This window comes from Anopheles merus, chromosome 2R (assembly GCF_017562075.2).
Source record: "Anopheles merus strain MAF chromosome 2R, AmerM5.1, whole genome shotgun sequence".
NCBI classification, from domain to species: Eukaryota; Metazoa; Arthropoda; class Insecta; order Diptera; family Culicidae; genus Anopheles; species Anopheles merus.
The window spans coordinates 9445315-9457929 of NC_054082.1; the positions used below are offsets into that span (position 1 = coordinate 9445315).

At 44.0% G+C, this 12615-nt stretch overlaps 1 protein-coding gene across 14 annotated transcripts in view; it reads left to right on the plus strand.

The window, feature by feature from the left end:
- LOC121590819 (high affinity cGMP-specific 3',5'-cyclic phosphodiesterase 9A) overlaps positions 1-12615 on the plus strand; it is a 122591-nt gene that overhangs the window by 42592 nt on the left and 67384 nt on the right. For 13 of the 14 annotated variants that reach the window (XM_041910841.1, XM_041910842.1, XM_041910840.1 and 10 more), the window contains one exon: positions 9988-10026. The gene's annotated coding sequence lies outside the window, so the exon portion shown is untranslated. Of the gene's footprint in view, positions 1-6880; positions 7192-9987; positions 10027-12615 lie in introns of those variants that run through there. The other variant, XM_041910851.1, reaches the window with a different exon arrangement.

Below are 12615 nucleotides of genomic sequence, written 5' to 3' on the forward strand. Positions count from 1 at the left end.
ATCACATTTAAGACAACCTTCGGGCTAGATATAGCAATATCACAATTCCAGTGTTGTGGATTCAAGCAAGTATTCATCTACTTGTGTTTAAATGGATTTAGATCAATTGACAGCTAGACAAATTAGTTGTTTTCATGTTTTTACGAGATTTTACCAAAAAAAAAAGCAAAATACTGTTTCTCGTAAAGTCACAATTACAAGGGACGAAATCCTTTACCTAATTCTGTGCGTAAAATTTTCGAGTTTTTGAAAACGTTTCTGAGCGTTGGTTGAATGATTGCTTCAAGTCGCAAAAACTTTTGTGATATTGTGTGCCGCGCTTGCGATATCGTGTGCGAAAGTTATCTGAAGCGTGATGACGTCCCGAAAACAACTGATGCGCTTGTCCTGTCAAATGCTACTATTGCGTTTAACATAGCTACGTATGCGAAAGCAAGTATAAAAACCCTGCAAAGACTTATTGAATAGTTGATTTTTATTTAAAAATCTTGCTGCTGTTGCTATCCTACAAATCGAAGCATCTTTGCAACCAACAATGGATGTAAACATTAAATATAATATAACATGATTCGTGAAAAGTACCCATAAACCAACCCAAGTTCGATTCCGATCGGAACAACGTAGTGCACTTGTTGTGATATTTGTAATATCCCAGCTAAAAAAGAAGAGAAAAAAAGCAAGCAGCCTAAGCAATACGAAGAATTTGGCTTTGAAATAGAGGTTCGGGATTTCAATGAAAAAACAACAACAAACCGAACAAATTCTCTCCACACTAGCAGTGAGGCGTATATTCCCTTCCCCCTTTCTCTTTTAGTTCTTTTTTGCTTTGCAGATAAACAAACCACACCGAACGTACACACAAACGAAACAGAGCGCTGACGCTTCCAACAAACCGGAATGGAATAGAAACCAAAAAAAAAAAAAAACCAGACGTGGGTTGAATTTCTCCTATCACAAGCGTGTAATGTCGACCGTCGAGCAAAGATCTGAAGGATTTTTGCGTGCGTTTGAGCAAAACAAAAAAAAAAAAACATGGAAAGGATTCGATTTGTTCGGAACGGAAGTCCGCGTCACGAGTTTCATTGAAGCGCTTATATGCGCGGGACGAGAATAGCGAATGAATGCAGAGCCGCCATCACAACACTACAAAAGCATGGGATGGATAATGTTGCGCTGCGCCAGTATCAAATGGCTGCGTTGGGATGAGATTTCCTTTTCATTTTCGTTTGAACCGCCACCACAGCACCACGGCGCTGCCATGGCAGCTGCCTTCTTGCGAAAGGAAAATCAAAATCTTTCATCTCTCCCGGATCTTCCAGGATCCGAGCAGGTCCCAGATCGAGTTTTTTCTCAAACAGTGAACCAACACCTGGCTCCTTCCCCCCCCCCCCATCGTTCCACGTATTGTTTGTTTTGTGTTATCATTGTTTCTTTATATTGATGTATGTGCCGAATCGATGCTGGAGGGGTCGAACCGAATTCATTCGGTTTCAGGGAGCGTGCATGCAAGAGCGTGGTGTTGTGCGATGTGTGGGTTTATTTTTGCACACACACACACGCGCCGCCTCTGTGTGGCCTCATTGGGATACGGGTTTTTTTCGCACCATGTTCATGTTGGGTGTGTTGTTGTTGTTGCTTTCTTGTCGTGCAAATCCAAACCATTAAATTCACTCACCGAGATATCGATTCGAAGGACGTAGAAGAACACTTCTTCCGAAAAAAAAGGATGACTATAATGAGGCAAATCCAGGGACGCTGAGGAATCGCATCGAAAGGAAAAGCAGCAGGAGCTTGCTGCTGGACGACCATCCAGCTCAGTGGGTGGTTTTGCACAGCCTGGACCTACGAACCCTCCTTCCCGTGAGATGCTTAACCATCTCAGCAGGATTTATCGCCCGACGGTTGTTATTGACACTGCACTTAAGTGTGGGAAGCTGTGGAGGAGTTGCAAAACCGTGGACATGGAAAGGAGCGAACCGGGCCGGGTAGGCAAGAGGAACGGGCCGCTTTTATTTACATATGTGATTGGGTGCTCCGTTGTTGGGCTGCTCCAATCTCACCGAGTGGTGGTGGGTATGTTGGTGAAGTTGGTCAAGAGCCAGGGCGGGATGAAAAGTGGCACAACGGCACGCGCCATCTTGCAATCGTTCAATCAACATCAACATTGCCGTGCTGCTGTTAGAGACTGCTGCGATGTTTTCGGATTGTGCTGCATTCCGGCGTGTCCGTCACTACGACAGTGAAGTGTGTCAGGCGTACTGTTAGCTTTATGTGTACGTACGGTCATAATCTGTGTGCTGTTCACTTTTTGTCAGCTGTGCTTTCCGAGCCTACACACTTAGTGCAGCCGACCGACAGTGTCCGGTGTGTCTATTTGTAGTGACAGTACGGGGCATAAAAGTATAAAATAAAGGGAACAGTACGGGGCATAAATGGAAAAAAATGATAAAAAATGAATATAGTAAGTGAGGACTGCCCATGCTGCACTTTGGCGCTGTTGAGCGTGCGGTGGTCCAGTCCGATTGGATTTTCCTGCTGGCTTGGGGCTTTTTTGTTGCTCCTTCCAGCCGCACCACTCGTTTGTTGGTTTTATGGATTTTCACTTCCCAATGCCGCTCTGTTTGTGACTTTGGGATTACACTCGGTGGAACAAGCGGACGCAGCACAGCGTTGATGGCGAATGACGTCCGGGCTTAAAAGTGGGCTTACCCGGGGGCTGCACGGCACTGTTATCATTTGTACTATTTTTATGTGTATTGCTTTTTGTTTTGTGTTGAAACAATAAAACAGCTTGTTTTGTAGCCTTGGCTATTGTGAGCAGAACGGGAAACAGCATCCGCATTTTATATTTGCTTGTTAAAATTAACTCATTTCTCATCCTTCGCACAGTTATGGTTTAATAAGTATGAAGTTTGATTGGCACAAATTTAACCCCCCTGCAAGGAGTTAATTTCACCAAACTATTCATTCCCTATCAACTTCTTCTACTGATCACAAGCTCCATCCGCATCCGTATAAATTAAGATGGAGCAGCCCGGTGTTTGGTACCGGGCTCTGCCTGCTATGTTTTGACAGCAATTCAACCGCAACTTAAGTGATTTAAATAAGGCATTACAGAGTGGCCTCAAACCGCCGTGAAGCTGAAGCTTCGGCAAACAGTTCAGCATTTTGTGGAGAGCATTTTCTCGCCCGGGGGAACAGGGCGCTGTTGCTAATTACCTGCGCTGTGGCTCATCCTCATCTATCCACTTTAAAATGTCAAGATAACGAAGCTGCTGGAGTAGCGCTGTGGTTGCTGTAAAGTTCAAGTTCATCATGAGTGCTGGCGCCATTCACAAGGTCCTTGGTTCGCTTTAAAACTGTCCTCAAATTACGAAGCATAATCCTGGCCCGTACGTACGGAAAAATAGGGCGCCCACCGCTGCTAATAACCGATGAACCACAACTTTCCAAGGATACCACCCCACCTGGGACCATGCTTGGCCGATCCCGGGAGGGTATAATTAAATTATAAAAGCTCGGCCGAGGTAAGAACTTTTCCCGAATAGTGTGTATTTCCGCTCGGGGAGGGTAGTGTTTCACCCCGATTCGGTCGGTTAAGCCGCCCTCCCCCCATTCCGGCTGACGTTTACGAGCGTTCGTCGGTCGTATCGACCGTAGGTGGATGCTGCATGTAAAGTTGCGCTTCAGTCACTTTATCACACCGTCGCGTGGGAGATCGTGGGAAGTGTAGCAAACTGATGTTCCCCGTTGCGGCTAGGCAACATGGGGCTGTGGACACGGGGAAGCTGGGCTGGAGAAAGTTTCAGCGATATTTTAAATAATTAATTTCTAATTCAAATGAAATGTGTTTGTCAGTTGGGTCCAGGATACTCCAGCGAACTGTGTCGAGAGATTATTGGATAATATTGGATGATGTTTTCGTGGGTAGGTGGACGTGAAGCAGCAGTACGAATGGTTTCTGCCGTTAGGATAAACCCTTCGAGGCTTCCGTTGAAACACATTTTGAAGAGAAACTAAGTAGAATATAGCAATTATTGCTCCAAACAACACGCACATGGGAACGGACACATTTTTCCATGTTTCACTAAAGTTTACTTTTAAATAGTGTGCTTTTTCCATACCATTGTACAGATATTACTTACAGCATAATCTAACACTGATGTCCGATAGTCACAGCAATGTAGCGGATTTGGAAAATTACACGTCAACTACAAAAAGTGGTTTTCTCATTTTTCCCCCATCGAAAACGTTCACTCCATTCACATACAAAGTTTGTCTCATTTCCAGCCTGCATAAAGCGGCGAACCATTTTTCACTCCATTTTTGATAGTAGCGTTAAAAGTAGTAAAACACAGCACCCCTTTTTGTCCACCACTATATCCCAAAACAGTAGCAAAAGACCGAGAGAGAAAGAGAGAGTGAGAGAGAGAGAGGGAAAAAAACTTGTGCACCAAAATGGGGGCTGAAGGACATGAGGACGGCTAGGGACAAAGGCATATGCTTTTAGGTGGTGTGCAGTGTAAAGTGGAAAGTTTCGATGAAAGGTAATAACAGCGTGGAAAGTGGGTTGAAGGCGGACTTCCCCTTCCTCTCTTTTTCGGTGGTGAAATTGAGTTTCCAATGGACAAAGGATGAACGAGCAAAAACAGCAAAAAACGAGCAAGTGTGCACTTTCGGTTGACGGATGTTTAATTGCAATGTTATGCGTTCGCAAAAGAGCGCTGTGCAGCGGTAGCAGCTTACTCGCTCCAGCAAATGGTTTCGTAGTTACGATGGTGAAGCTTTTGAAATGGTTCTTAATTGGTGTGTGTGTGTGTGTGTGTTCTGGCGTTTCTATAGTTTTGGGGGCAGTTTAGTTGGGGGTTTTGCTTTTATATTACTTTGTTGCGAATTTGGTTGCTTTAAGATTTCTGTGATCTTTGCTTCGCTTGTTTGAAGATCGTGTACAACGTTACAAAGTGTAGTAGTGAATTTGATGTACATAAATTGCAAAATATCATTTCAATTCAACCTTTACCGATTGCATTATGATAACGATTTTAATCGAACTTTGGTACATCTTTCGTTCTCAATTGAACTGTTTCAATGTAATAAAAAGTAGCTCTCGTTTGATTGCTTTTCACATTCACAATAATCCCATTTTTTCCATGTTTTCCCCATTCCACCACGGCAGTGTGGCGCGCATCGCTTGAAAACACAAAAAGAAATTAATGCAATACAATATTTTATAATTACTGGAACCCCGTTTCGTTTGATGTTGTTATTCTACGAAACGAGTCGTGCGTGCTTGCATATACCAAGGATAACACAAATCCTCTCTCTCTCGTATCTCCCAGTGTTCGTCCTGTTCCAGCATCCTGCTGTGTGGTGACAGTGGATGGATTAGTCGCATTATTAAAACCGACAGCGCTTAGCCAAGATTGTGACACCGGGTAACCGAAATGAGAAACAAAAGAAGAGTGAAAAAAACCCCCCCACACACACACACATACATGCTCACATTTGGCGTCGTCGGTTTGATGTGACCACAATGTAATGTTGGCCTAAAGCTGGGTCGGTGCGGTCGGTTTAATGGGTGGTGGTGGTTGGGTTTGGTGATTTTTGTAAATTTTATAACATTTCCCGGCCCTGTTGCCAAACCCGCCACGGCCGCAAGGTTCGTTTCAATGTTCCCCTGCTCTGACAGCCTCAGTGCTCAGTGCTCAGAGTAAATGTTATGACAAGCCCCTGCCCCTCCCGTGAGTATAGTCGTGGATACGGCAGCTCGATCGTGTTTGGATCAGGCTTCAGGCGCACACAACAGCACCATGCTTAGATGGTGGCAAAACGGAAATTGTGATCCGTCCCAGGGGAAGCAAGGGAAGGGGACGGCAGTGTGCTGTGACCGAGAATGGTTGGAAAGGTAGCGCGTCTTGCCGTTGGTGTCCTTTGCGCCAGCTGCCTACCTCCTTGGCTGTCGCCATGGGTATGTGAGGTGTAACTTTAATGATATTTGTGTTTTTGTCTTTCCTTCGATATTTCCCCACTCGCTTGCACCCCGTCCGTTGTTGCATATTTGTTGCTTCATTTCCTTTCGTAATCTTTTGTGTGTTTCGGTTTAAAGTACGCGAGGAGCAGGGGGGGGGGGGGGTTGATGAAAGTTTTTTGTTCGCGTAAAGTAACGACGCTTCATCTACAGCACATGACGTGCGCGCCCTATGGTGAAAGCTTGACGTTAGACGGAACACAATTTGAACTTTTCCTTTGTACGGTGTTACTTCACCACCCAGACCGGGGCTGAACGGTGGTGGCTGGGTGAATGCGAGGAGGTTTCCATTCCCCGCTCGTTGACGGATTTCGGTTGACGCAGGAATACAGGGCAAAAGTTTTACCCCGAAGTGGGAAGAAGGAACTTCAGCTTGAGGCATTGTTTTTTTCTCTCTCTCTCTTTTCTGGTTGGTGCGAGAAAGTTTAACAGTCAGACCTCTCTTTTTTCTTCTTCTTCCGCTCCCTCTTTCGCATCCTCTTTCTGATTATCTCGTCCTTGGGTAAAAGGTTGGAAGACAACAGACATCACAACATTGGAAAGATGTTCTTGATACGTGTCCTACTGATCTGTCAATCATTCTTTCCCATTCTTATTTGTTGGATCTTGGAAGCAGTTCTATTAACCCTTGGGTGTTACGATAAATGGAAGTTATTCTTATGCAAACATTTCAAGAATAATTATCTAATAGTTCTAATATAATCCAAGACCTACACCTCCTTTATAACAGTTTCGCTAGACTTGAAGTCTCTATACAAAACATATAACAGTTGTAGCACAGTTCAGCTGTCAAATTCGACGCACCTGTGCGTGCAGAAATACAGCGTTACCTTTGTTGTTTGTTTCGTTAAATCCATCGTAGTACACAGTGTGCTGTTGGTTAGTTTTAAGGAAGTTCAGTACGTGTCGTTATCTAAAGAAATATTAAGTAAGAGAAGATCCTGCTAGACTTGCGCCTCTAGCGATATAGTCAACGCGAATAAGAAAATAACTGGTCAGCGGTAAACTAGAATTTGTTCGAGTTTCGGTTAGAAATTCAGAAGTATCAGCATGACAAAAAACGCCACTAAGATGTCTTGTCGTGTGAATAAGACAAAATGAAGTAGAAGTTGAAGGAAAGACAAATAATGTGATATCTCCGTTTCTACGTGGCTTTCGTATTGGTATGTGGGGAATAAATAAAAAAAAATATTTCAATACGGCTTGATAAAAGTAATACCCACCAAACTAACGTGCAACGACATCCCATCCGTAGGAGGTTACATGTTTACTGACGAAGAATCGTAACGTGTCTCATTAAATAACGTTTACCTCCGCGTGATTGGTAGTATTAGTTTGTTTGGAATCTGACTGGCTAGGAAAATATTTACACTGGCGCCGCCGTACGACTTCGTCCATCGTTGACCGCTCGGGGATGGCTTTTAGCGAAGCACCTATAAAAGGTGGATATATCCGCTTTCAGGCCATTCGCCATTGTTCTGTTAGCTTTGCCTTTGCCGTCCTCGTCCTGGTACGGGGTTTACTGTCGATCGTATCGCTTGCATGATTGATTGATGGTTTCACCTGGGGTTCGTCAGGATGAGAAATTGTAATGAATAGGAAAAGGTGAACGAATCATGATCCAGGTAGGGCGAGTTAAATGATAGTGGGGGTAATAATATCAATGAACAATGCTGGATGATGTGATGATGTATCAATAGATAAAAAAGTGTTCTCAACTATCTTAAATGTTGTTTGCGTTACCGTACACAGATGAGTTGTTGCTGGAAGGCTTCTTTTATGTCGCAACTTGAGGGGATCAGATTCTTGGAAATATTTTATCATGAGAATACCGTTCGGTAGTGAATGCAACCAGTCGGTATGTAAATGTAAGCAAAGTAACATAAAAAACTCCAAATATGTGAACCTGAATAGATCACAATCGCTGTAGAACGCTGTATGATGGCACGTTTTCTCTATTACCACCCTTTTTAACCCACCCGCCAAACTTCTTCTCTTTTGTTACCATTACAAAGCGCACGGTTTTGGATTCTAAAAACTCGAAAATTAAGTCACCACAGTTACGGATCGCTGGAAATTCCTCAAGCGTTGCGGGCTTGTTAGGTTCCGCTTGTGCAAAACCCGGGGCACAAACAGAATGCTCCAAAGGTTTTTGTACCAAATGTACCACACCATTCAGCTACGATACAGATGAGATCTTCTATTCTGCTTCTTCTTGTTTTGCTCTTGTTTCCAGTTGGTTTACGTCTCATTTCGGTGCCTGTTTTATGGTTAAATAGCGCACGGATTGTTCACTCGGCTCGTTTTGGATGCTCGTTTTTACCCCCGCGCAAAGCAGCGTCGCGTCTTTCGGGTCGCGAATGCAGTGCACTCTTCCACGTTGACTGCAAGTTTTTGTTACGACCACGACTCGCAACATTCCTTTTGGTATTTTATGTGGAAATCTTTTGTGTAAAATAATCTCAACTGTGGGTCCTTTTTTACGGCGATTTAATAAGGGGTTGCGCGTATTCATGATTTTGTGGTCGTTAGTCATCTGTTATGGTTCGGATGGAGATCTTCACCTCGTACGATTCGTACCAGTTCAGTTCACACTGTTCTGATATTTTAATCAGTGGTGAAATACTGCGCTGTAGCGTACATGCGGCGATGGAGCTGTTATGTTATGATGCTGTAGAAATATTCGACGTATCAGGGTTGTAATGCTCGACCAGTTGAACATATTACGCTGAATTCACTCAATGTTTTCACTGCATTTTATATGACAGCAGTGTTGCTAAGTTCTGTACCGAGTAGGCACCATGTGGCTTCAAAGTAGTACATCTGGAAACGGAACATGATAAGCCAAATGTATCCATGCTACTGTCAAATGTTCATTAATCAAGTCGAGCGAACTTCCAAGGTATTTTAGAAACATATACAATTGACCGGCACTAGTGCACGTTCGCACAGACCACCGTTTCTGAATCGGATCATAAGCACGCATCGGAATGAAAATTAATTATTTTCACGACTAAAGTACAAAGCAGTCAGGTGCTACTACGCGGGTGTCTATGTTCAAAACTTATGGCCCATGATCGATGCCTTCTGTATCTTACCTTGACGCATTTTACGTACACAGTTCTGGAACCAGGCCACTCTAGCTAAAGGCAATAGTTACACCCGTCTCACTTCAGGCATACTCTCTCAAATGACCGCCATATACAAACACTTCAAACTCCGCCATCAAGTGGAATGATCCAGAACACAACGATGCGTTTGGGTGGGGCCTTCGTGCGTACACTACACGTGTCTGCAAGGTGGTTTATTATAGTGTTTTATAGCCTTCACTACAAGGTGGCATTATTTTAATCAACCACCAGTCCCCACCAGTCGATGGAAACGGGGTCATCGGGGCCCTGTTTGTATTATTTTTGTGTCGTTTGTTTCAGTTCCTGTTTTTGAGGCTGGTGCACATCAAGGCTAATGCTGGCTGTCGATAATATTTATTGCCGGAAGTGTGACAGTGGTGGTAGAATGGGTTGGTTCGGAATCGGATAGTACGGCATTACGTTCGCACACTGCGATCGAAAGCAATCAACCATCCGTTAGCGTTACCGCTTACCGTACTTAAAATGACAGACATAAAGGTGGTTTACATTTGGCGCTCGAAAAGAGGGTCCTAAAAACAATCATCCGGTTGTAAGGGATTATGCAGAAAGCACACATTGGTGAGAACTTACAAACTGATTTATAAAGTTATTTGAGGAGATGATTCGGAACTTGATTTACTTCACGTCAGATTAGGGATGATCACTAAACCTGGATGATGGGTAAATGATATTCTTCTTCGGTGTCTATGATCTGGTATTTGTGTCTACCGTTGTCGATGACGCTATATGAACTGTACTCTCGTTGCTTCCTTGTGTTAGCAAACCAGTAAACTGATATTTCTGTCTTATCCTGCCATATCGTTTCAGCTATTAATCGAGCGGATGTTTGGCGAGCCGTGCTGTCAGGTAATTAAATTCATTCTAATTTCACTTCAATTATCTGCGGAAGAATGCGATAGCGGGCTGCTGCACGCTGTTGAAACGGCGTACAGCCTTGCGGTTTGACTTTGAAGGAGCTATAATCCGCCATCGGCTTGGGGCTCAGGACGAGAGCCGTAGCAATTACTTCTTCTCGGTGCGGTTGCCGTGGTTTGGAAGAGCCACTTGCAACGAGTGCAGAGTGTATAGTGTTTGAAGACGCGGTTAACCGACGATTGCGTACTCCCTACCCACTGGGCTTATATTAATCCCCTGCTTGTGGAGCGGAAAATTATGGATCGAACGGAATTTATGAGCAGCAGATATCCGCTTGTAAGACGTTTATTACGCACGGGTGCGCCCCTTTACAGCAGCTGCTGAGGACTGATGAGGACTGATATGAGGTTGTTTGTTACAAGTAGAAGTACGTTACAAGGCGTATTGCCTGGTTGCGTGAGATTGAGATGAAACCGCTTGGAAGATGCGGCTGGTGTATGTGTTATTTTATTCATAGTTTTAAATGTATCAAACTTAATATATTATCTATGTGAGGACATGTAAAAGATATTCCGCTAACATTACGCAGTTTATAACAATGCTTCCGTGACTACGCACTACACAGTATGTTTGCCCTTGAGTGGTAAAGGTACGGCGTCCGGCATGGCTCAAACAAATCAACAATTCTTCTAATTTATACGTCAGAGGCAACTTCAAACAGTGGTCGTGTTCCACTATCCCCACTATCGTTCGAGTTGACAGTTGAGCAACACTCCATCATCGAACGCTTACCTCCAATGCAACACTTCAGCAGCACGTGAATGGATGGCACGGCGCGTGTGTGGTGTGCAATTATTTTATTTCATTGCTCTTGTGCAATCATCTTTCGGTCTCTCGCGCAGCTTGCTGTTCGAGATAATTGTTTGCGTTACTGTACTGTTTATTGTAACATCTCGCAACAGGGGCGGACACCGGTGGAAAAACAAATACTTGCTAGCCACCGTATCGATCGTGTCCGTTTGCCAGAGCGGCGTCGTACAGCTTCATGATGTGAAGTGTCTGTGGCAGGCAGTTGATAAATTAATTGTTCAACGCTACCGAGGCGTTGGGTTTTTCTTTCGTGGGAATGCATTGGGACCATGTGTGTGTTTGTTTGTGGGACTCATAATAGTGAGGAGTGCTGTATTCACACGGCACCGAATCCGTTCAGTACGGAAGGGAGGTTAATTTATAAAACTTTGACCGTGATCGAAAGACTCACCCCCGGCATTGTTATGAACAAACGTGCTCTGGTGGTGGTAACCCTTCCAATGCAAGCAGTCCATTACTGATAGACCTCGGTCTTCAGCAAACTTTACACGATCGCGTGTTGTGGAGGAGGTGTTTTTGTTGGACGAGGAATGTAGTTAGCGTTGGGAAGGTAATATTGAAACAGCTGCCAGCTAGGGGAAGGAATGTTTACTCTACCGTCCATCATTGTGCGACATGCGAGTTGGTGAGTTTTTGCTTTGCTCCTTTTTATTCGGATGCCTTGTGCAGCCAGGCCAAGCTTCGCCCATACCAGAACACACTATAAAGGGCGTTGGAATTGCAGGTGGGATTGTTTGATCATGCCATGCGTGGTACTACTACGATGGCGATTGAGCCATCGTGTCAAGTTTGTATTGCCCTGTCGATGGTGTGGAAACAGGTGGAAAGAAAAAAAATGTTGCAAAATCTTAGTTGTAGTTTTGCAATAACAGTTACGATGCTTAAGATAGAAAACAACAAACACACACTGCGGAGGAATAAATTAACACAGTAATTATTAAAAGAAAATGGTTTCAAGAAACAGATGAGAGCTAAATTCCTCTATTATATGCGAACAAAAACTATCTAGCGACTGTTCCAAAGATTCATGCTGCATATGTAGCAAAATGTAGTATAGTAAATTTCTGTTAACATTTCGATCACTCGTCTGTCCATTTTTGAATTGAATCAGTGTACAAAAAAGCACGCCGACTAACGCGTAGCAAGAAGTTTCGCTTTGCCAAGCTTTTCCATCACTGTGCTGTTACGTGTTTGGATGAGTTTGAACGAATTTTACGATTTACTTTCCTAGTGATGTGTGGGTGGTGCGCTATCACTGGCACGTCGGCTGAACTCTTGTTGTTGACTTAGGGAAGGGTGGTAAAATATCACCCAACACTATCCTTTCATGCGTGAATCCTGACCTGCTCTGTCTCTCTCAATCTCGTTCTCTCACGGTCTCGCTCTCTTTTTCAGACTTTCAAGCAACATCGCTGTATTTGTCAGTGGCGTGAATTACGAACGAATTTGTTCGTAAAATTTTCTACGCTGCTCGGGATCATGTTGAATTCACATGGCAACTTTCGCTTGCTCGCGCTTGTTCGCAAGATTTGGCGTTAGCTGTGAAAGTGCAAACAAGCCATGCCTCCTTGTCCACCACAGCCCCCGTACAAACTGGAGCTGTTTGCTTTTCCCTCGCAAAACCGCAGCAGAGTGAGTGAGTGAGTGTGCGAGTGAGTGATGGAAGGATGTCAAGATCAAGAACAAGTTGTAATCAATTTTATTCATCAA